The 25,078-nt window shown below is 46.0% G+C and overlaps 1 long non-coding RNA gene across 1 annotated transcript; it reads right to left on the bottom strand.

The window, feature by feature from the left end:
* Positions 1–2,579: 2,579 nt before the first annotated feature.
* LOC144139507 (uncharacterized) lies at positions 2,580–24,799 on the bottom strand. Its single transcript, XR_013316238.1, has 4 exons — positions 24,767–24,799; positions 12,867–12,966; positions 11,023–11,138; positions 2,580–2,636 (listed from the first exon to the last, which is right to left on the bottom strand). It is a non-coding gene; the product is annotated as an uncharacterized LOC144139507 (long non-coding RNA).
* Positions 24,800–25,078: the final 279 nt, after the last annotated feature.

Raw genomic sequence — 25,078 nt, 5'->3', positions numbered from 1 at the left:
GCACGCACGCGGTTACGTGTATGGGAAGCTGCGGAGGCCTTCGGCTCCGGCTGCGAAGTTTACCAACATTATTCTGCGTGGACGCGCAATATTCTTCGACAAAATGTGGCACGTGCTTCAGGTTCAAATTAGCGAGAGGTCTTACAAAATAAAATTCACGTCACATTTCTGGGATCAACGAAGCTGTTCAAATAATCCGTTGGTTCAAATTATGCGACTTCGAATTAAGGGCTTTCAAATGTATATTGTTATTCAATATTTGAAACGTTGTGTTTTGACTTTTTGACTGTAATTTGTTGTGCAGAAACAAACAAGGGAGTTTATCAAGGACGATAAATCAACAAGTGAGCATTAAAAACAGTTGCGCTACGGACAACTGATTTTTGCCTTTTAAAAGGTGCAAAAGCACGAATAAGTTGACAAAGGCAAAAGTACAGGTACCGAAATAAAGTGAATAGTGCGAAATATTTTTTAGTCGAAAGCACACATTATTACGTTACGGAGTGTGTTTGTAAAAAGCTTCATAGAGAGTTTTTGTTCCTCTATTCTTTACGTTATTATTTTGAACAAAAAGCAGTTGTAAAATATGAACTAGCGCTGAAAACAACGCCTTGAATGTCTACTGTTTGCAGTGACGAATAGGCAATTTAAATCTACCCGCCGCTATTTCAAAGCAACCGTTTAGCAGCCAAAAAACACAGTATTGTCTGGGCGGGTTTCGCTACAAACCGAATTATCACGATGTCCACTTACAGAACGCATTTACGACTCTCTTCACGAATCCATGCAGCTTATCAGTGACAAGCTTTATCAGATCACAAAACAAATTCTTGAGTGCGTCCTTGGGCGAGACGCCGATGAGGTCCTGGACAAAGCACTGAAGGCAAGAATAAAAACAATGTACAAATAAAACATTTTTCTTATGCAGGAGTTGATGGACGATACCGTAAATATTTTTCCAAAGAAATTGCTGGAAAGCACGCCAGTTTACTATGCTCCTAGTGTGAAGAGGAACCAAAACGCTCCTTTTGGTCGTAAAAGGTGCACCACAGTAACTTACTCTCAATGGGTGTGTGAACACGAGAGATATTTTTTTCTATACATGCACAACATAAAGAACTAGCTGGAAGTGGATGCAGAAAAGCACTTCGCAGGACTTAAGGAAAAGGTACTGTACTTATTGGTACATTTAGGATATTTTTAATGCGCTTGGTGCAAACCTTGCTTCGGGCATATGTGGCACGCTACTTGATAGATATTTTGCGCGATGCCGTTTGTGCTGTCAATGTAATTTAGTAATCGTTTTTCTTCTTAGGCAACACAAAAAATATACAAATGTACACTTACAGAGACAACTCTGCCAAGTGATTCCAGAAGTGATATCTGCAATTGATGTAACAGCTAAAGTATTGACATTTCGGCAAGATGGTTTTGGATAAGCACGTCTAGCGGCAGCGTAGTAGCACAAACAAAATGAAGAAGATAGCAACATCGCCCTGTCGTCTTTTTGTCTTATATCTGTATCTACACCGCTGCCGCTGAAGAAATTAGGATATTTTATCAATGGCATTGATACACAAGTGTACTGTTACAAACAGTGCCAACTGCGCGTTTGCTAATTAGGAATGAAACGAATATCTACTTAAATTCTTCGCAGAGATGAAGGTTTTCGAGGGCACGAATCACCCATAAACATGGCATTCCTATTCTACTATCAACCCTGCGGCTTCTATTAAACATGGAGCTCATCAAAGCAGCAGCGTTACTTTCTGAATTGGAAGGAGATATCAAACTTGTCTAACGTTAACAAAGGCTTGCTTTGACTCGGATAGTCCGAATACCATGCTTGCTTGTCTACCCAGCTGTTACAACGAGTTATAGTACATCTAGTGCCTCCTGAATAAAGAAACCTTAAAAAATATTTTAAAGTCACAAGTAACACGAAATGCGCAAATCGAAAATTGCAGGGGAAAAGACCAAGCTCTGCTAGGTGGCCGCACTTGGAGCCCAACTGAGACCAGTCTTGTTCAGAATTTTCAGTGGACTGACAGTTTACTCCTCATACTGTTTGCGGTGTGTCTACTGTAATTAGGTCTTGCTTAAAGCCACGAAATTCGTGATGCTGCATTTCTGACCTTGTCTGGAAATAACTGGCAACCAAACTCTGCGATAGTAGTAATCATGCACCAACCTCTCCTTTCGGGCAAATCAAAATAAGTTCGTTTTGAGCGGTGATAAGAGCAAGGCCCTGTAGACATCTCTAAGATATCAAATGCCGAAAACATAATTGTAATTATTAAAAGTTTGTTGCACTATGTCTGTGTGCTTTCGCAGGGCCATTTGCCGAGCATTTCTGTGTGACATCAGTGTCGCGAAGCAATGAGAGCTAACCAAAGTATGAGCTTGCGGGATTTTGTTTTTCACCAGGAAAATAAGTACCCTCATACTGGGAAATAAATTATGCGATAACTATTCTAATTAGCACTGTCGTTCTCCTACTAGAAATATGCAGCTTCTGGTGGCCTGATTTACATTTTCTTTGACAGAAGCCAAAAGTTAGGATGGTATGTCGTTGGCCCGACACTTACGTAAATGGGTTTTCCTGCCTCGCAAGAGAGGGCGATATTGTTGAGGCACTGAAACGAAAAACAAAATTGTTGTTAGATCAAATAACACCATTGAAAATTTGCAAGCCTTGTAAACTCCATTTGTTCGGCACGAAGTAAGTTTGCAAACCTCGGTACAGTACGACCTTTGTCTAGAAGACCGTTCCGTAAGGTCAGTTTACGGATTTACCTAAACGTAGTGTTGGTACAGAAGCGTGCGACACAGATATGTTGCGGATGTCATGCTGTTAATAACTAATAGAGGGCTCACAGTACAGCTTCGAACGCTTTCTATGAAGGAAATGTACATAGGAATATCTTCAATCGTCCACCATGCGCCTTTTTGTTAGTATGACCTGGTAAAGAGTGTTGCGCCAGCGCATTTTTGCATCACGTTTGAAGATACGTCATTGAGTGCACATAATTTCTTAGTTCGACATTCTTTTTTCATTGTACAAAGTCGTTTCCTCAATAAAACAAAAAACTAATTTGTTGTTGTTTAGAAATAAATCATGCAATAGAAGGTCCTAAGCCGAATCTTTTAGCGAAACAGAGCGTGCGAATAAAATAAAAAAATTAAAAGCAGCACTTGTATCATAGCCAATTTGGTCAGGAATAGTATACGGTGGCTATAGAGACATGGGTTTGGACTGGCTTCAACACCGACTGTTGGACCTCTGGGTCCTCCAGCTGCGGCGCGATGCTCAGAAAGCAGAGCGACACGTCGTGATCCGATGAGGCTTTTATGGAATCAGAAGAAGAAGTGGAGCGAGCCGACGCAGCCACGAGAGCATGCGGCAGCTCTTGAAAAGCAGCATGAAATGATGATGATAAGTGTCTTCTGCTAGGAGCGAGGAAGTCACAACAGTCTTCCCCGCCGACAGATGACGCTAGGTGGCTTCAGAACGGTAAAGTCGGGGTTCGGGGCGCTTGAGTGGAGTGCCGAAAGAAAAAACGTAGGTTGTTGGACCTGAAGACTCTGTCGCTGCGGCCGATCTCGATTCTTCCGTTCATATCAAGGTCTACACATGTCTTGGAAGAGCTTTTCCGAGTAGCGTGCTATCCTTCAATAAGTCCGCATTTTTGGGGGACGTTCCAGGTGAACGTTCCGCGCTTCGTTCCTCTTCGGTCCTCGTTCCAGACCGCTTTCTCCGCCATCGGTGTTTATACCGCCTAATCTGCTGCTTCTTACAGTTTGTCCAGGGTGTTTTGCTAGCCAGAGGGGATTTGTAAGGATAGGAGAAGGAACGCTTTCTAAAGCAGAGAAATTCGCTGTAGACGGAAAACTTTTCTTGTACGTGTCGGACCTTCTGTGAGGGTAAGCGTTTGTTGCCTTTTCTTTGTGTTTTCCTCCCTGGAAATCTTCGCGTCTTCACTTCCGCTGTGTTCCGTGTGTGCACCGCGACAGTTTTCCCTTGATGCCTCACTTTGGGCTCGGCATGACGTCTTCTGGGTCGTTCTTTTTGGCGCTTGCGTCTCTTCGACTCGTTTCGCATTTCAGACGTTCGCACGCTCACGCAAATTTCCAGTTTTCTTTGACTCCTCGCGCGAGTGCCGGAGGTTGTGGGGCTTGGACGAAAAGGTATCCAAGCGCGTGTTACAACGAGGTCCCAGCACTCTAAGGATTGCAGAAGGCGAGCAGAAGGTTTTCTCCGGCAGAGTCATTCCTTGTTCTAAGGTGGCGACAGGGTTGTTGCTGGCACGCTTACAAATGCTCGTGGAAGCTTCTTGTATGGTCTCTCTTTCCTTGTTCTCCATCGTTCCTTCATTAGTGGTGGCTCCTATGAGCGGATCGCTTGTACCCATCAAGTATTGCGGTGGTCGGTCTGCCAGTGGGTAGTGATTTTCGGCCAGTTGAAAGTGATGCTTCAAGGTAGCCGTCATGAGGACAGGACTTGAAGCAGCTCCAAAAGGCGCCCTAGTCATTTTCCACGAGCCTAAGTAGGGTAGCGGATGGTCTGGTTGTGGAGATGTCCACTTGATGAGCTCTGACTTATCCAGCGCCAAATTGCTGCCCGTCGCTCGTTTATCTTCGGCCTTGACTCCGATGCTCTCATGATCCCTTAAAGGAGTCACAAGTTTCGAGAACACTTGGTCTTCAACGGACGATCGAAGCACAACAGCACTGGAACACTGGACGAAGTCGGAAAAAACAGGCAAAGGGCCTTGTACAGTCCATCCTAATTTAGTCTTCACCACATTCAGCTTTCCCTGCACAGGTCTGACGGTATCGGTCACTAGCTCCCAATAATAATCTGACCCGATAAGGACCGCAATCTGTTTATCCTCCACTCCTCGTACCGAAAGAGCCTTCATATCGATGTGCATATTATTCATCTCCCTTAGAACTCTTTCTTCTGGTACAGGAATGTTTACGCTGCAAATCGTGCCCACTTCCAGGGCTTCGATGCTGATTGGACGTTTGTTGTCTGCAGCGAAAAGAAGAACTCGCACCTTCTTCATCGTTTTCCGTGTGTGTTTACCTCCGAACACACCTACGGTCAACGTTTCGTCGCCCAGCGGTTTGCAACCGAGTTTTTCAGAAGCACTGGCAGTAATGAAGCTCCGCTGTCTTCCTCCATCGAACAGAACTCGGTAGCGTCCTGATGTTTTCGCGCCTGCTATTGTGGCTGAGAGTGTCTGCAGCAGCACTACGGAGCCTGCTTGTTTCGCGACCAGGTTGACCGGTGCAGACGTCACGTTCTCCATGTCGTTGTTAGTGCTGTCTGCAGGGCCCACAGATCTTGCGTGCCTTCTCGTGCACTTGCCACATTTTAGCTGGCTTCTGCAATCTCTCGCCAAGTGACCCTTCTTGAGACAACGGAAGCATCGTCCAGCTTTGGCGAGCATCTTTTTTTTGCACGAAAGGCTGAGTTCTTCGGCATCACAGGCTTCGGAAGAGGGTGCTCCAGAGTGGCAAACGAAGCACTGCTGCGGCCGGTTCACTAAGCTTTGTAGAGCAGCTGCCGTGGGAACATCACACGGGTTTGGTGTTTGTGCTTCTTTCTCTGGTGTGCGATGAAGTTTCTGTTCCGCGCGTTCAGCAACAGCCTCTCGACACATAAGCTGGTGTTCGAGGAATTACAGAAGCACTTGAAGCTCCTGGTCGGGGGAGGCCGTTAAACCGGATGAGTTGCCGTGTGGGTTCGATAAAGCGCCATCTGGGGAAAATGGCGTCTTGCGCCACTCATGGAACCGCACGACCATGTTTGTCGGTAGTACCCTTAGCAGGATTTCACGCAGCATGGTGCAGTAGGTTGTGGAGCTCGTGCCAAGCGCCCTGAGGCTTCGGATATGAACCTGGACCCGATCGTAAAGGTACCTCAGTTGTAGGACGTCGGATGACGGCGACACCGGCTTCGGGTCCAGGGGGCCTCGCAGATGATCTTGCTCAATGATGCGGTCATCCCCGAAACGCTTCTTCAATATTTCGAAGGCGTCCTTGTAGCACTCTTCGGTCGCTTGCAGTCCAGATGTGGCCGATGTAGCTGCTCCAGTCACGAGGATGCTCAAGTAGTTAAACTTGTCAGCCGTGCTGAGCTCGTCGTTGTTGTGGACGGCTGCCGAAAACTGCGTCCAGAATCGCTGCCACGATCTGCGGTTCCCGTCAAATTTGAGGAGCTCTAGCTGGGGAAGCTTGCATTTGCCAGTCGATGATGGGTAGACGGTTATCTGACGTGGCGTTGAAGACCGGGATTCTTGCAGCTTGGGACGAAGGTTCGCGGTAACGCTGACAACCTTGTCGCGGTATTGTCTCGTGTCTGTCGTCTCGCTGTCTACTACGTCATCCGGTGTCTCTTCAAAGATCGCCTCGTCCAACTTCTCTATCTGGCCATAAAATGCATTTATTCGTTCGAGCAGTACACTCACCGCTCCTGCCGTCGCCTCTCTGTTGCCACTTATGTGGCCTTCCGCTTCCGTTAAAAGGCCATGCAGTTGCGCCAGTAGGCTGCGTCGTCGTCGAAGCTGTTGTTCCATTTGGTCGCACGCAGCTGGGAACTCGCCAAGATCGCAGGCGCCGCGTCTTTTTCTGGGCTTTCGCGGCTCCGTGCGTCGATGGGCTTGGCGTCGTCTAGAAGTCCCGGGTTTCGGCACCATGTGTTGGACCTCTGGGTCCTCCAGCTGCGGCGCGATGCTCAGAAAGCGGAGCGACACATCGTGATCCGATGAGGCTTTTATGGAATCAGAAGAAGAAGTGGAGCAAGCCGACGCAGCCACGAGAGCATGCGGCAGCTCGTGAAAAGCAGCATGAAATGATGATGATAAGTGTCTTCTGCTAGGAGCGAGGAAGTCAACACCGACCAAATTTTTGCAAGGAGGCCTTACAAGCAGCCAGTAATCCTCTCAAAAGATTTGCACATTAAGGTACCGCACATGATGTGCAACCCTACATTGGTTGGAGAGCGGCTAGCACCAAAGCCAATATAAAGTTTGACTGGTAGAACTAATACTATGCCCTTCGAGTAATTCCCACACTACATTAGCCTTAGGGTGTACTATTAAAATTTCAAAAATATACACTCCGCGGGCTTGTGCAAAAAAGCCGGAGTTCACACTCGTCGTTCCTATAGACTAACGGCCCCTTCGCGACGCGTTCAACACGGCGATACAAACTCGGCAGTAACAAGAGGTTGTTGCCCAGTATAGTAAAGACGATATCAGGTGCAGAACCGACAGTTACATTATCTATGCTCGCCAAAGCGTTGAGCCAGCGACCAGCGGCGCGACGCGTAGTACACATCGGGGCAATTCGAACACGTTGAGCCCAATAGCAAAACAATGCGTCTGCAGAGGCGCAATTACCAAGCCCTTCGACAACGCGAGGTGAAACAACGCCTCTCGAGCGTTTAACTGGATAATAATGCCATCGCATTCTCAGCCCTTTATAAGAGCTCATTGTTCGTGGGCTTTTATTTTGTCTCATGGCTTCACTGTTTAGTTACACAAAATAAATATAATTTGTAAGGACACTTCGCTGTCTTCTACCTGGTGCTGTACACCACGAAGATAAGTAACAGCACCTTTGCAAGACAACTGCAATCTCCATTGCCGTAGTTACTTTACAGGCTAGCTAATATTTTTCGACCCTTTGTTTATTCTATCTAACTGCATCGTAATTTATCGTGGACATGAGGTATATACAAGGATGAAAGAACTCTGTCTCTGATACACTTTCACGGGTCACCTCTTCCTACTCTTACGGCCAAAACACGGCTAACGACAATATTTCTCCTTTTTCGGTGGCGAAAAGAGATACAGAAATTTTATTCCTTCTAAAATGCATGAACAGATGACCCTCCAGCACCGCCTCCCTAGTCTCCCGCAATCTTCGTGATTTACGTTGCTTGCAATATTTTTTATCATCCGTTGGTCTCAACGATGCTTTCTGAAGCTGTAATGGACTTCGTAGTCTCCCAACAAAAATGCTGTAATATAGTTTGGTTAACCCTAACTGATAGCGAAAGCTTCACTGCCCTGGCTGGGCCCATTGTTGAGGTGTGGTCGAAGTGTGGTTTCGCAGTTATATACAGGCATGTTTTCAAGGAATACTCTGCTTATTCATCTCTCTTTTTTCCACTCACGGCGTTGTTTAGGCCTCGCCGCTGTACGAGCGACCAAGGCTGGATATTCATCTTCCTCCATCGCACATGGCTCTGCGCTGCACGTGGGCTCCTGTTGTTGCTTTGCGGCATGTGCGTATCGCTGTGGAGGTGGCCTCTTCGCCTTCCTCCGCCAGGTTGTGACAGGGGTTCCCCGCACGTCTCGGTTCGCTCATCACCTACGTCTCCCCTATCTCCTATCTCTCCCCGCCTTGGGCTGCTGGTCCGAGCCTGGCGCTCTGCCAAGAGGCGACACGGGGCACGTGCATGGCTTCCTTCCCTCCTTCCTTATCTCTCGGTAGAAGGGTTTCAAGCTGGGCTAGTTGTCAAGACATTCTTGGATGAAACCAGTGAGCAATTAAACGAAGAGAAGCGAAGTAGAACACAAGTTGTACGAACGTGCGTTTGAGAGAGCGTGAATTGTCTATAAAGGTCCCCCCATCCTCCCATCTTTCTTCCCACTGTACTAAGCGCATCCGACGTAAGCCGAATCTTCAAGCCACGGACATGTTATTTAGGACCCGTGAACCAATTGCCTGAGAAATTATGGAAGCGTTCCATAAGGCAGAAAGAGCAGACACCTGTGTCAGCCGAGCGAGCGTGTGTGTTCATTCCAAATAGATTGCATATCTCGCTGGGCCTTGACTGTAGCGGGTGTCTACCTAGTTTCTTGTCACCGTGACATTTGTAAACTTGTTTGGCTCATGCGCAGTCTTTTTAATTGTTTTCTGTGAAGTGTTTATATTCACCCTTCATAATATTAAGCTTTAGTTCTTAGACAAGAGGCTGTGCTTGTGTTCCACTTTCTTTGCCTTTGTTTAAGTTCTCGCTACTTGCATCCAAGAATAAGCCTATCTCTCCACGCCATCGGGCAGCTGCTCCGTGGCGGGCGGTTGAAGTGGGTGTGGTTTGACCTATAGCTCTCAAGGTCAGAACTGGTGACCCTGCGAAGACTGGCCTCGGAAGCGTAGTGCAGCTTTCAGTACAAAAACCCAGTACACAACTTCTGGTGATAATGTTTTATGCGGCCGCGACTCAGGAATAAGGGGCATGCCTGGATGCAGTGGCGGGCTCATGTGGCACCTGTCTAAATGCTGTAGGCACACCATGGCGCACATGGTGGTCTATTTCCGCCCATTTCGGCTGCTAAATGAGACATCGCCTATCAGTTTACGGTGGCCGTGCCCCAGAACAATAGTGATGATCGGCAACAGCAGTTCAGTTCTTTACTGTTAATTGACACACTGGAAATGCTTAAAATTTTCACGATCTGAAAAAGCGCATACTCCCCAACTGTCAACGGCCGAGCTGAGCCATTTTGCCTCTCATTTTTTGGTCTTGCTGCACGAATTGCGTGCCGCCACAATAGTGCTTATCGCTACCCACAGTTCTCAAATGCGCAACTAAAAACTGGTATTTAGTGGACCACTGCGCTAACCAGGACAAGTTCGTTTGGGGCTTCATGGCTACTATAACAAATGTCGAATTCTAATCTTTCTGTCTGGCTTTCTTTCTAAAGAGCTTTCGCAAACATCATGACAGCTGCCGTTAGCACAAGGCGAACTACAGGCGGATGCGGAAGGTGGTCGCTGTGCTCGCGCCACACGGAGTATCCCTACACACGATATGATTGTTGCATGATTTCTTCCCTGAAGGAAATGCGGGATAATTATTTGAGGATGCCCCGTGGGTTGAACCACGGGAATATGCCAAGTCCAAGATTATTTGTAATATAAAACATTCATGATACAAGTTTGTGCCACTAATTATGACCGCCTTTCGTTTAAATGCCTTCCCTGAACTCACCGCTGCATCACCGGGTGAAACGTGTTTTCGACTACTTAGTGTACCCGACCTCCGCTTGCTTCACACAGGCACGTAATTCTGTTTGCACCTCTCTGGTGACGCCCTACAACGTGTTCTTCCGCCGAATCGCGCTATTGAAGCATCTAAATCTTCCAAAAGTTGCCAAACATTTCGCACGTTCTACGACGATAGAAATGTCTCGAAGATATTTTCGCTTCTAGGTAGCATACCGCTATCTTCGGTCCTTGCTTGTGGATTTTGAAAGAAACTGCAACTTGAGTGAAAACAATTGTAGCAAGCCTGAAATAGAGCTTAAGGTCTTGAGTTAAAATATTTGAGTCGCAGCTCACTGAGTTATGAGGCAGGGGCACTTGCGTCAAAAAAGCTGGAAGAATACAACAGAAACGTAACCTCTTCTTCAAGCTATATTATCCGAAGTATTAGCGCTGCTACTTCTTCGAAGTTCCTGAAGGAATACTGCTGGTTTCAACTTTCGTTGTTTTATTGGAGCTTTTGCTTTCTAAGCACGACGTCACGGGTTCAATTCCCGGCCGCGGCGGCCGCTTTTCTGATGGAGGCGAAAGTTAAAACGTCCCCGTGTACGAAATTTCGGCGAGTGTTAAAACTCCCCAAGTTGTGAAAATTAATTCGGAGACCTCCACTACGACATGCCTCATCGCCTGTGTAGAGTCGCGCGTGTAACCTGACAATCAACGAAGAGTATGACAAAAAAGGAACCTCGTTTTCCTCCTGGAGTATCACAAGTATTAACAACGCTACTGCTTCAGAGTTAATGAAGGAATACTGCTGGTTTCAACTTCGGTTTTTTGATTAGCGCACTTGGTTTCAAGGCATGAACCATATCAGAACACACATCAAGACCATTTTTTACATCAGGAGCGCCCTAACAATCGTGTTTAAGCTAGAAGACAAACACCACCTCAGGACCATGCACGATGTAAAATGTAAGCCACATCAAAGACATAACCCAAGTGAAAAAATTGATTTACCTTGCCGAGGCTGATTGGGATCGTGATCTTAATTTCGCCTTCACACAAATAATTTGCAATGATTGCGTCCTTGCTGAGTTTTCTTTGCCCCAAAGCTGCTTCCAACAACGTTACCACTGCAAAAACGTAAGGCTGCTATGAGGGTACGAGAAAACTACAAACACTCGCGTTTCGACTTCCATTCTACAGTAATTAAGAAGAGGTGTGCAGATGTAAAGCTCACTTCGTAAACGAAGCGTTTCTTCCCGGCCTGGTCTGCGGGAATAGGGCTTTAAACTATGATGCATAGGCACAAGTGAATCAGAAAAAAATAAATTACACTCCCACGCACTTGTGCCTTCATAGCTGGACCATGTGCTTTTTCTGTGTGTCTCACCCGCCTCCCCCCAACCCTCCGCAAACTGCCCGACCGATGTGAGCATCTTCTTACCACTTACCACTTACTAGCTCAAGCTCACTGTTGAATAAAGTTTTCTCTTCCTCCTCTTCCTTTAGTTGTGATGCTCGGAAAAAGGAATTTACGAGCAGCTGGATGCCATAAATGCATGCTTTACGAGAAGCGCATACTGTACAGACTCTTGCGGAAGAACGCGAGAAAGGTGCAACTTTTATTTTGGAGGGACTGGCACCGCTGTGCTGGGCAACGTACCGGGAAATTTCCAAGCGTTCTGTGTGACTTCCGCCTTCGGATTTTTAGACACTTGCGGGTATTTGGAGAAGTAGTAGTGCTGATTGGCTCGAAATGTGCTAGTCGGAGCACGAGCTGCGCCAGTTTAATAGCTTCTCTTTCATCCGAAGAGGCGCCTGCATTTTTCATGCACTAAGAAGTCTAACGAGCAGGCATGCCGCAAAATGAACAAGCGTATTTTTTCTGCGCTGGTTGCTTCAAGGATGGGTTGAGTGGTGCAAACTGCTTCATGTGCCCGTCATTACGTGCACTCGCTTACCGCAGGGAATCGAGCAGCAAGATTAGGAATTTTGTTCCAAAAAAGCCAGTAAACTCTCTTAATCCGTCATTCTACGGATGTTTTATTAGCGCGCTTCCCCTTGCTGAAAAGAACTGAGTAAAAACGGCGAGAAAGAGGGCCAAGGGAGCCCTATGCAATTCTAGCTAATGCTTTTTCTTGAAATAAAAGTGCACCTTTGCGCTTTAACATCATAAACTAGACTTTTATCCACGTGAAGTGACGTTTATCTTCAGAAAAACCTGCGGTGTGTTCTTTCGTAAAATGTATGATCTTAAGGTGCCCAACGTTCCCTTTATTTGGCATACTTATCACTAACCTGTCCAATTCGGATAGAAAAACTATGTTTCGCTTGGTTTTCTAAACAAAACAGAATTACAGTAACACGCCCGAATATATGTACAAGCTAATTATGTCAACAAACATGCCCCTTGCACCAACTATCGGTTTGTATGTTTTGCGAGAGTTTGCAAGTACAAAGGCATTTTAAGGCGCTGTGTTAAAAGTAGAATGAAAACGCAGTATTGGCTCCAAGAAGGGGCAATGAATACTACAAAGGAAGTTCGATACACCGGAATAAAAACCAGTCACAAAGTGAAACCAACCGTTAAAATATCTTGAAAGGACGCAGGCGAAAAAAACATCGTATATAGGACACGAAAATAATTTTGGTCGCAACATACATTGCTAAGTTTCAATTGCTGGTGAGATTACAAATTTCCAGTGGCCATTTCTCGATAGAGTATTAACGTTAGTTAAAACACCTTTTGAGCGCTCAGCGGGAGGTTCAGATGAATATTATAGAGCTTGTTCCAGTGGGAGAAACAAATGTGGTTATTTTAAATCAATGCAGACAGAAATAATTTCACAAAAACCTACCTTCCGGCCTAACCTGTTTGGCAAGGGCAAAAAGAAGCTCTTTCACCGTGACGATGAAGTTATCGGGAGACAAATGTTTGTAGAGAGACGTTACAGTGCACTGAAAAAAAAATATCATGTTGAGAGGCACGTTTTGTTGCAATTCGTCACTATAAGTTAGATCTATATCTGTTCCAGCTAAACCAACCACCAGGAAGGATAAAACCTTGTTAATATGCTTTACGTATGGCAAAGCTTTCAATGTGCATTGAATGTTTTAATAATCATGTTTATTTATTATTTTATTGATTTGTGAAATACTGCAGGCACAAAAGGCCCAAGCAGGAGGGGCACAAACACATTCACAAGATCAGTGCATGAGTGATACAGCTTGACTAAAATACATCTGCATAAGAGGATAGCTAGTACAAGAGAAACATCACAATAAAGAAAGCAAGCAATACTCGGAGAGGGGGGATGGAGGTGTCGGCATTCACAGAATTAAACATTTGGTTCATCAAGATATAAGGTTTGGAGGTAATCAGAAGGCAAGTTGTTCCATTTTGTGACAGTTCTCGGAAAAAAGGAAAACTAAATAAATCTGTCCCCGCAAAATACGGAGTTAAGGATAGGACATGAGAATGACGCGTTTCCCTTATCGAAACTGGGGTAACGTAATGTGATGGGTCTAGCCCAAGTTTGTTGTTAATTAGTGAGTACAAGAATTTTAGACGTAGAAGCTGTCGTCGCGATTGTAGTGTCGGGGATTCATTATCTCGCATTAGTTTAGTAACTGATGTACCACGACCATACTTCGAGAAAATAAAACGGACTGCTGGCGTTTGAATCTTTGAATATGTTAGACTTATTATGCGGATCCCACACAATGCAAGCGTATTCTAGCTTTGGCCGTATTAAAGTGTTATATGCTAATATTTTCACTTCCGAGGGGGCGTCTCTGAGTTTGTGCCTTAGAAGACACTGTTTATGGAAAGCCGACGATGAAACATCGGCAATGTGTGCATTCCAAGACAACTTATTCGTTATCGTTAAACCTAGGTATTTATATTGACTAACTTCCTTTAAGGGCTGGCTATAGGAGGAATAGGAAAACTGAAGCGGATTTTTCTTGTTAGAAATTTCAAGGAAAACAGATTTGTCGAAATTTAGCACCATGCACCATTTGTCACATTACAAAAGAATATTTTTAAGGGCAGTGATGAGAGCGATTTGGTCATCTGGCGAGTGTACATCAGTGAAAATATAACAGTCGTCTGCAAAAAGTCATATTTTAACCGGATCAGTAATAGCATTAACAATATCATTGCAATAAATTAAAAACAGCAGCGGTCCTAGAACACTACCCTTCGGTACGCCGGAATCTACTGGGAGTTGAGGCCATGTCTGTCCACAGACCTCGACATACTGTTTCCGGCCGTTTAGGTAAGCAGACACCCACGACACTAGGTAGTTTGGAAGCCCTATAGTCTGTAATTTCTCGATAAGTTTATTATGGGGAACACGGTCGAAGGCTTTACTGAAATCTAAAAACAGTACATCGACCTGACCAGCTTTGTCTAAACTAGAAGCAATGTGATGAACAACTGAAACGGACTGAGTGACTGTGGAAAACCGTTTTCTAAAACCATGCTGAAAGGGAGATAAAATGTGGTTATCATCTAAGAAGCTGTTGATACGAGTGGCAATCATGTGTTCCAGCATTTTGCAACATGCGGAAGTCATATCAATTGATCGGTAGTTTGGTATGCACTGTGGGTCCCCTTTTTTCACAAAGGGTAGAACACGTGCCAATTTCCAATCGAAGGCTAAAGTGATGAACTCATTGAGGCTCGGAAGATCACAACAAGGTACTTGGACAATTTTTCGGCCTATCGCCGGAGAAGTGCATTAGGTACGTTGTCTGGTCCAGGGGATGATTGAACTTTTAATCGCAGTATTAAATTTAGGACACCATTGAATGAAATAAGGTTAAGATTCGAATCAGAAGCATCAATGCTAATTGAGACAGGCAGAGTAGAAGCTGAAAAAACACTATGAAAATAGTCGTTGAAATTTTTCGCGATCGCTAGGGGATCTTCAATTATAGTGCCGTTAAACATGATTCGGTTTACAGAGCTTTTATGGTCCCTAATAAAATTCCAAAATTTTTAGGGTCTTTTTTGATGAAGATTGGCAACTTGAAATAAAATAGAAATTCTTGGCGCTTTTAATAGCTTCGGAGAGGCAGTTACGAATTTCCTTGAGAACGTGAGCGGGAGCACCTTTTTTTCTGATAGCGCTTGACTTTACGCTTCATTTGTATTATTGGCCTAGTTATCCATGGTGTGAACTTTGGGGGTTTCTTTGTTTTGTTTGGTACAAACCGTTCAATGCAGTGGAAGCATAATATCTTAAACTTATCCCAGAGAACAGCAGCATTGTCACCATCAAAATTCACGAATTCAAATTCAAGATAATCTTGGATGCTCGTATCGTTAGCACGGGAAAATTTTTTTACCTGTTTAGAATTCGGTGGGCTATTAGAACGATTCAATGAAAAGGAAAAGAAACTGTGACCATGTCGTGATCAGATAAACCGGGTTCAACACAAACACATGAATCAAGAATATAGCGGTGCAAGAACACAAGATCTAGTAAAGAGGACGAAGCATCGCCAACACGTGTAGGTTGCTGAAAAATTTGAGCGAGATTGTGGGAAAGGATTATATCGAACAGTATATTTGCATTAGGCGAATCAGATATAGACTGCATTTGGCTCCAATCAATATTAGGCAGATTGAAGTCACCCGTAACAATTAGCTTTCGATTAATATAAGTTTCCATATTGGTTTTCAAACTAAACAAATAAATCGGCAACAAATTTGGCGTCCTGTACACTGAATACAACACGAAAGACTTACTGAAGAGTGAAAGCCTCAGGCATACGCTTTCTGTATTGTCAACGTCAGGTAAACGGGTGACATTAATTCCGGTTTTAACAAGTACTGCAACTCCACCATCTCTTGAGGTGCATTATCTCTGCATATCTCTGCAGTACATTTCATAAGCGGGAGGTACTAAATCTTGGTCACAAATTTCACTATTGAGGCACGTTTCGGTTATTAAAACTACACGAGGGCTGTATGCTAGGAGTACAGCCTCAAGTTGATGGATTTTAATTACGATGCTTCGAGCATTCAAATTAATCAATGTAACTTGCTCCTCCGCAGCTCGTCAACACTTGCTATCCGTACTTTCGTTATCGGGTGCACTGCTGATAGACTCAAGTGATGGCGTGGTACTACTACGGCTTTTAATTAAGTGGCGTTCGTTTGTTACGTCATTCCAAATAAACAGATCACCATCTACACGCAAATTATCATGCACCAAAAACGGCTTCTTGCCTTGTTCTTTTAAGTGCGAATGCACTTCTTAAGCGAGCCTGAATCATCCGCCGCCGTCGTCCGCATAGCAACAGCTGCGGGTGGGCGAGCTCCTCGTCTTCCTCCTCGTCTTCCCTAGCAACGGGGGGAGATGGGCGCGCGCTACTCTCCTCCTCCTCTCTCCGCTCAGTGACTGCGGGTGTTGGGCGCCGCCTCTCCACTTCGGGCGGGAGAGCTCTCGCTCGCGTAGCGGGCGCTCCGCATTCCGACGCGTGAGGGCGCTCGTGTAGCCCTCGCCGTAACGGCGGGCGCTACTCTCCTCCTCCTCTCTCCGCTCAGTGACTGCGGGTGTTGGGCGCCTCCTCTCCACTCCAAGATCTCGATATCCACCGTAATCGCGTATTCAACAACCGTGCATTCGCACTTACACACTCTCCCCCTCGGGGAAGTGCGAGGGAATTTTTTTTCGGCTTTTGCACTTTCCCAAAGTTTTTTTTCGTTTTGCTAACGTCTGCTTTGAGTAGTCGTTCTGAACTAAGATGTTAGTACCCTTTAGTTTGATCGCCTTTTTCAGCACAGCTTGCTTCTCGGTGAAGTCTTGAAGATACAAGATAATCGGTCTGTTCGAGGCTGATCTTCCAAGCCTATGAATCTGGGCAACAGAAGTGCATTTAACGCCAAACTTGGTGTGAAACGTTTCAGAAATTACTTTTTTTTAAGGTCAGACTCAGTTTCTTCCGGCTTTTCTGGGATACTAAAAACAATCAAGTTTGAACGTCTGCTTCTATCTTCAAGATCCGTTAGCTTTCGGGCCTGGAAATTCATTCAGTTTGTGTATACCTTAAGAAGATTGTCTAGATCATCTAATTTAGAATTTTTAGTTTTTATTTCAGCCACATGGGCCTCAATTTCTGAAAGTCGCCGCGTAAGGTCCGCTAACATGGTTTCCGTTTTAGTTGTAAGGTCTGCTACCTTAGTATGGAGAGCTTTTTGACCCTCTAAAAGTTTAGCCAACATATCTTGGTTGGTAGATCCAGCGTTTTGTTCGACATCACAACAAAGTAGTAACTGAAGTACGCAAAAACAATCATATGCAATTTTACGACACTGGCGTGGGCACGGCGTAACAACCAAACAGCGGCCATAGCATCGAATTGAGCTGTACACCCTACTAACCTGCACTAGGCAGAGGAGAGGTTTAGCCATGTTTCCACGGATTTCGCCGAGCCCACTGAACGAGGGGGGGGAGGGGTCCAGATGTCTTTAAGTAGTCGATGATCGGATGACGTCACGGACCAAGCACTGCCAGGCGGCAGCAGCTTAGTGATGACGCCACACGGTTGCGCGTGGTGCGGCTGTGACTTGCAGAAAGGAAATTGTTGGTGCGAAAGCGGCGGGTATCCAGTGGTGGCCGTTGTAGATTCCGGAGATACGTTGGGGACGCAGAGCAGCAAGCCCTGCACAAGGCACAGGAGAGGTTTAGCCATGTTTCCACGGATTTCGCCGAGCCCACTGAGCGAGGGGGGGGTTCCAGATGTTTGTAAGTAGTAGATGATCTGATGATGTCACGGACCAAGCACTGCCAGGCGGCAGCAGCTTAGTGATGACGCCACACGGTTGCGCGTGGTGCGGCTGTGACTTGCAGAAAGGAAATTGTTGGTGCGAAAGCGGCGGGTATCCAGTGGTGGCCGTTGTATGTTCCGGAGATACGTTGGGGACGCAGAGCAGCAAGCCCTGCACAAGGCACAGGAGAGGTTTAGCCATGTTTCCACGGATTTCGCCGAGCCCACTGAGCGAGGGGGGGGTTCCAGATGTTTGTAAGTAGTAGATGATCTGATGATGTCACGGACCAAGCACTGCCAGGCGGCAGCAGCTTAGTGATGACGCCACACGGTTGCGCGTGGTGCGGCTGTGACTTGCAGAAAGGAAATTGTTGGTGCGAAAGCGGCGGGTATCCAGTGGTGGCCGTTGTAGATTCCGGAGATACGTTGGGGACGCAGAGCAGCAAGCCCTGCACAAGGCACAGGAGAGGTTTAGCCATGTTTCCACGGATTTCGCCGAGCCCACTGAGCGAGGGGGGGGTTCCAGATGTTTGTAAGTAGTAGATGATCTGATGACGTCACGGACCAAGCACTGCCAGGCGGCAGCAGCTTAGTGATGACGCCACACGGTTGCGCGTGGTGCGGCTGTGACTTGCAGAAAGGAAATTGTTGGTGCGAAAGCGGCGGGTATCCAGTGGTGGCCGTTGTAGATTCCGGAGATACGTTGGGGACGCAGAGCAGCAAGCCCTGCAAAAGGCAGAGGAGAGGTTTAGCCATGTTTACACAGATTTAGCCGAGCCCACTGTCGAAAGGGACAGGAACACAGAAAATCTTATGGGTTGCATAAAAGTATATTGGTATATATTTACACTAGCGGTACTTCCGGCGATGCCCTGGTGGAACAATATAATTATGAGATTAATGGGTATACCACGTGTACAAATTTACACTCTTGTCATGCTTGGTTAGTTCACCGTGGAGTTGTACACAACTAGGAACTCACGCCTGCTGCGAGTACATGACCTCCTACGCGAGGGGCGTGGTTATGAGACAAGGATGGAACTCGTGTTTCAATGAAACTCTCCCGACAAAGAGTGTACCTAAATCGTGCTCTGAAACGCCTACTTACCGATGGGGAGTGTTACCTCAGTAGGTAGGAATGTTACGCATTAGTTGAAGTTTTAAGAAACGTGGGCTAGTGCGAGAGGCACATGGTTGCAGAAAGTCCTAATAGATGTCGAGCGCTATGCACACTCCCGAAAATTGAACCGAATTCTACGTCCAGAGTAGTGTAAGATTAAGATTCTATCTGGCCTCTTTATACACGTGCTAGGACAAAATTGTGAAGTTGGCTTTTGGACGACTGTATGGGCGGCATGTGCATGCAAAACAAGATTGGATATATCTAGGCGCTGTATAGTTATTGAGGAATGTGTTAAAACACACAGTTTTCCCGAAAGCCTCATTGCCGCTATTATGTGGCTGGTTTTGAAAAACATTCAAGAACGGTTACCAGTACAAGTTACTTATATCAACAAAAACCAGTTACATATCCTGAATGTGAACATCTTCGACAGAACTCTGTCTGGTTGGGTTAAACTTAAGAGGCAAATACACCAACCAAGGGCGTTTATTCAAAGCGGTCCCAACGTTTCGGAGCCAACTCGGCTCCTTCATCAGGGGTGACTATGTACGACAAGAAGCAGCGGTTATATAGGTGTCTTCTTCTTTTTCTTTTTTCTTACTGTATTCTTTCCCGTGCGCGTCGGAGGCCGTGGGCGTAGATGGTGGGAAGGGCTCCGAGGGATCTGTTCAGGCCTTGCCGGTTCCCTTGTATGTTCCAAGACTCAAGCAGTAATCTTTGTGAGTAATTCGTTTCGGTGCCAATCACCTGCGCGCCGTCAAAGTTAATCCGGTGGTCAGCTTTTTCGCAGTGCTCGGCCAATGCACTGCGCTGAGTGTCGGACTTGCGAACGTCGTTTTTGTGTTGGCGGAGGCGTTCCGGGAAGTTCATGGTCTCCCCAACATAACTAGCGGGGCATTGTGCGCAAGCAATTTTGTAGACGACCCCTTGTGATTTTTCTTTTGGCGGCCGCTCTTTAGGTCGAGGTATGAGCCGTCCAAGAGTTGACACTGGCTTGTGGGAGATGACAATGCCTTCCTTGCGAAGAATGCGGGATAACGTTTCACTCGTTCCTTTAACATAGGGGACGGAAATACGGGTGGGTCGGCGTGCGGAGGGGGTGGGGGGGCAGACGGCGGAGACAGGAGAGGGGTTGTTGACCGGCGGCGTCAGTGCAGAGGAATTCCCTTGGTTGCAGCCCGGCTGGGGGAGACGGCGTTTGACGCGTCGTATGAAGTTGCTCGTGTATCCATTTTTCTTCAGGTCGGCGATTACGGCTTTTTCTTCTTTCTTCCGGTCCTCTTCTGTTGAGCATATAGTTCTGGCTCTAAGTAAGAGAGCTGAGACCACAGAAGATTTGTGGGAATTTGGGTGGCAGGAGTGGAATTGCAGGTAGCGGCCGGTGTGGGTGGGTTTCCTGTATACTGTGAAATTTAGTCCGTCTGGATGTCTTTTTATCAAAACGTCGAGGAATGGTAAGGTGCTGTTCGTTTCTTTTTCCATGGTGAATTGGATGGCTGGTTCAATCGAATTTAGCTGCGACAGGAAGTTGTCTGCTGTTGTTTCTTTGATGACACAAAAGCAGTCGTCCACGTACCGGAGAAACACCTTGGGCTTTTCGGGGAAATTTTCCAGAGCGGTCGTTTCAATTTTTTCCATTACAAGGTTGGCTGTGGTCACGGAAATAGCTGCCCCCATCGCAGTTCCCGATGTGCCCCTCCGGCCTATTGTGGACTTCACAACTTCACCACTTCGAACCCTGTCCAACTTCCTTCATCAGGTTCTCTCCCCTCTCGTCGGCAAAACGCCCACCCACGTCAAGAACGCTGGCCATTTCGTCGAACTTGTCTCCGAAGTGCCGATCGACCCTGGGGACAGACTCGTCTCTTTTGACGTCGTGTCGCTTTTCACCAGCGTCCCTGTTTCCCTGGCCGTCGCGACCGCCACAAGTGCTCTCGAGAACGACGACAGCCTGAGCTCCAGGACCTGCCTCAGCGTCGGCGAGATAACGCAGCTTCCACAGTTCTGCCTGCAAAGCACATATTTCTGCTACAAGCAGGAATATTTCAGGCAAGTAAGTGGAACTGCGATGGGGGCCGCTATTTCCGTGACCACAGCCAACCTTGTAATGGAAAAAATTGAAACGACCGCTCTGGAAAATTTCCCCGAAAAGCCCAAGCTGTTTCTCCGGTACGTGGACGACTGCTTTTGTGTCATCAAAGAAACAACAGCAGAGAACTTCCTGTCGCAGCTAAATTCGATTGAACCAGCCATCCAATTCACCATGGAAAAAGAAACGAACAGCACCTTACCATTCCTCGACGTTTTGATAAAAAGACAGCCAGACGGACTAAATGTCACAGTATACAGGAAACCCACCCACACCGGCCGCTACCTGCAATTCCACTCCTGCCACCCAAATTCCCACAAATCTTCTGTGGTCTTAGCTCTCTTACTTAGAGCCAGAACTATATGCTCAACAGAAGAGGACCGGAAGAAAGAAGAAAAAGCCGTAATCGCCGACCTGAAGAAAAATGGATACACGAGCAACTTCATACGACGCGTCAAACGCCGTCTCCCCCAGCCGGGCTGCAACCAAGGGAATTCCTCTGCACTGACGCCGCCGGTCAACAACCCCTCTCCTGTCTCCGCCGTCTGCCCCCCCACCCCCTCCGCACGCCGACCCACCCGTATTTCCGGCCCCTATGTTAAAGGAACGAGTGAAACGTTATCCCGCATTCTTCGCAAGGAAGGCATTGTCATCTCCCACAAGCCAGTGTCAACTCTTGGACGGCTCATACCTCGACCTAAAGAGCGGCCGCCAAAAGAAAAATCACAAGGGGTCGTCTACAAAATTGCTTGCGCACAATGCCCCGCTAGTTATGTTGGGGAGACCATGAACTTCCCGGAACGCCTCCGCCAACACAAAAACGACGTTCGCAAGTCCGACACTCAGCGCAGTGCATTGGCCGAGCACTGCGAAAAAGCTGACCACCGGATTAACTTTGACGGCGTGCAGGTGATTGGCACCGAAACGAATTACTCACAAAGATTACTGCTTGAGTCTTGGCACATACAAGGGAACCGGCAAGGCCTGAACAGATCCCTCGGAGCCCTTCCCACCATCTACGCCCACGGCCTCCGACGCGCACGGGAAAGAATACAGTAAGAAAAAAGAAAAAGAAGAAGACACCTATATAACCGCTGCTTCTTGTCGTACATAGTCACCCCTGATGAAGGAGCCGAGTTGGCTCCGAAACGTTGGGACCGCTTTGAATAAACGCCCTTGGTTGGTGTATTTGCCTCTTAAGTTACATATCCGTACTGCCGTGCAATAAAAACATACATATGTGACAAATTATTACGGCGCTTTTATTTCTCTCCTTACTGTAGAGTTGAGCTGGCACACCATACTCGCAATATTTTCATAAAATTCGAAGCCGTTTGAAACAGCAGTTTTCCTAAGCGTCGACATCACCCGTTCGGCTCTTCGGCTCATGAGGCGTGTCATTTAAAAAAAAATTATTTTCGCCCTTTTACCGGTGTCTCAGGGCGAAATCTTTCAAATTTGTTTTGTGTGAATACATTAGCAACACGTATTCACAAAAATCGATTGGGCAAATTAATCAGGACAACATTTACTGAAGGATCTTTAAGAACATTCATTCAGTTCCGAAATGCAGAATTCTTTCGATATACAGGGAAGTCATTGGTGTACATGGGCACACGCTCATACTTGCTTACTGTGAAGCTGTTAGCCTCTCGTCGGTTCAAAGGATTCGTGCCATTGTTTGTACCAAAAAACCGGGCTAACAACTGAAGGAAACGGCTTATATTTCTCTCCTTCAAATAGGCATTCATCACAGTATAGAGCTTAGTATTCCTTTAAAAAACCAAAATTTAAATAGCAAAACCGCACAAATGATACGGGGAAACTCCTTATGCGTTCATCGTAAAAATGAGGTTTGCAGCTGCTCTCAAAGAGGGTTGAACTTAGCTGAGGTTGAGCGCATGCGTCAGACGAACCTGGACTCATCAATTCTCATCGAAGACCCCGAGCGCATGCGTCAGGCTAAGCAGGACACAATTTTCCGGCAGAGAAGCCTTGTGCGAGTGACAGCCCACCGAGACGACGACGACATTTCATGCATTCCACCATCAGCATCTCCACTTGTTTATGACAACATCGCTGGATATACATTCTCGCAGGACGGGATGACGGCGATTTTGTCCTTCTGTACTTTTCTTACTTTGAGCAGGAGGGGATAACGGGCCATTTTATGTGCCGAGAAGAGTAATCATAACACTAGTACCAACCCTACGACAACGTTTTGTACGTCTACGTGTTTTTTTACCATACATTGTCAATACTTAGTGAGATCACGGTTGACATAATCACCATTCTTCCTTTCTCCTTATTCCATTCCTTGCATTCGTTTCCCTGACGTAACTATCCTACTCCAGTTTTTTTACCCTAATGACAGTTTCGTGTGATTCTGCTCACCTTAGGCACGTTCTAATGTTAAAAATTTTTAAATTTAAAGCCGTGAGGTTACTTTTTGAGGTGACATTAATCGTCTTACAATAATTAGCTTGCAGCGTCAATATCAATAAAGTGAGTTCACCTACTCGCTCATGATACGCACCTTTCAATAGGTAAGTAGTGTCAAGTATATCTTCAATATTACGTTTCTGCTACAAAGCCGACATTACCCAGCACCTGCAGACAATTTGCTCTAATCTTTCAATAACTACAGTATATGCACTAAACGAGTATAACGAAAGCTAACACGTGTTCGGACATCTGGTGTAAATAGAGAATTTGTCTTAAACACGTTCATGTTGGACGTGCATTAACTATTTCATGCTGAAATATAATCAATTGCGTTGATTAGAGACACGATGAAGTCCATGAGGCGTTGGCACAAGGCGTTGTTACTGAAAGCGTGCTCGCCGTCATAGATCCAAAAATGGCTGACTCAAAGCGGGAAATGCGTTAGGCTACTCAGGTAATGTTATCATGAACGATAGGGGCGGGGCACAAGAATACATTCCGCGCATCACTTAGGTATGCATGCCTGCTTGAGTGTGAAAACACTAGCTTTATCTTGTCAGTGTTTGCAGCAACATCGTGTGTGGGCTGCTGGTAATGCAATGCTGTTCGAAAAAACTTGTTTCAAGCTCCTCAACACAGCACTCGGAGCGTTCTGCAATCCGGTAACAATTGAAGTAGACGAAAGAGAGGGAAGAGAGCGATGCGCAATAAAGGTACCAATAACCAAGCTTCCGCAACTGTCAGCCAAAAAAAGCCTTAGGGCTACGTACCACTTATGAGATGCCCTTGAAAACTATATGGTCGGAAGCACTTCTTAGGCGTGAAGGTAGAGCCGTTTTTCAGTTAGATTCTGCCCACGTTGGTTAAGGCGACTAAGAACGCCTAAATATACTCTCTACAAGGCCAGAATATGCATTCGAATTTTTAAATAATCTGCGGGTAATTTGTACATGTAAAGGTGCGTGACCGTTCCTTTCATGACAAGATCAAATTGGTGACAAGTTTATGGAATAAATACGTCAATACACGTCTTGAAGTATCAGAAAACTGCAGTGTGCTTTCAGCTATACTTTGCTCACCATTGAGAACTCTGGGTTATTTAAAAAGGCGAAAAAGCAAATACCTCAAGAAAAACTGCTTCATCAATAATCTTTTGTCCTAAATCAACAACCTAGTAATATGGCGACTCCAAATCGGCTGTCGCAAATTCAAGTACGCAAGATATATGCATTTTAAAGCAACCCAAGGGAGTGAAAGGTGAGGACACTAAAAAAGGGATAGCACGAAAAGAAAAACTACGCGATAGCGTATTGACTTACATTCACCAATACCAGGGCTGGTGGAAACCCCGTCTAGGAAAAAGGGAGTAAAAAAGACGCAAACGTTCACGTTGTTTTAGAAGGGGCAGACGACATAAATCTTAAGAAATGAGTAATCTAGGTGTCAGAGGTATGATTTCTCTTTCAATGCGAACTGCTTGGTGAAGTAAAACGCAAGAAAATATGACATGAAAAATACTATACACTCTAACCTAAATTTATGCACAGCTCGGTCACGGCGCATATCTTATGCATCTCAGGAAGTGATCGGGTGATCTGCGAACGCACGGCGGCACGCGCTACTCTACCGTT

Source organism: Haemaphysalis longicornis, unplaced genomic scaffold (assembly GCF_048455015.1).
Source record: "Haemaphysalis longicornis isolate Haplotype H1 unplaced genomic scaffold, Haemaphysalis longicornis Haplotype H1 scaffold_5, whole genome shotgun sequence".
In the NCBI taxonomy this organism is placed as follows: Eukaryota; Metazoa; Arthropoda; class Arachnida; order Ixodida; family Ixodidae; genus Haemaphysalis; species Haemaphysalis longicornis.
Note: the sequence above shows the minus strand (reverse complement) of the source record. Positions and strands in the feature narration are given on the sequence as shown.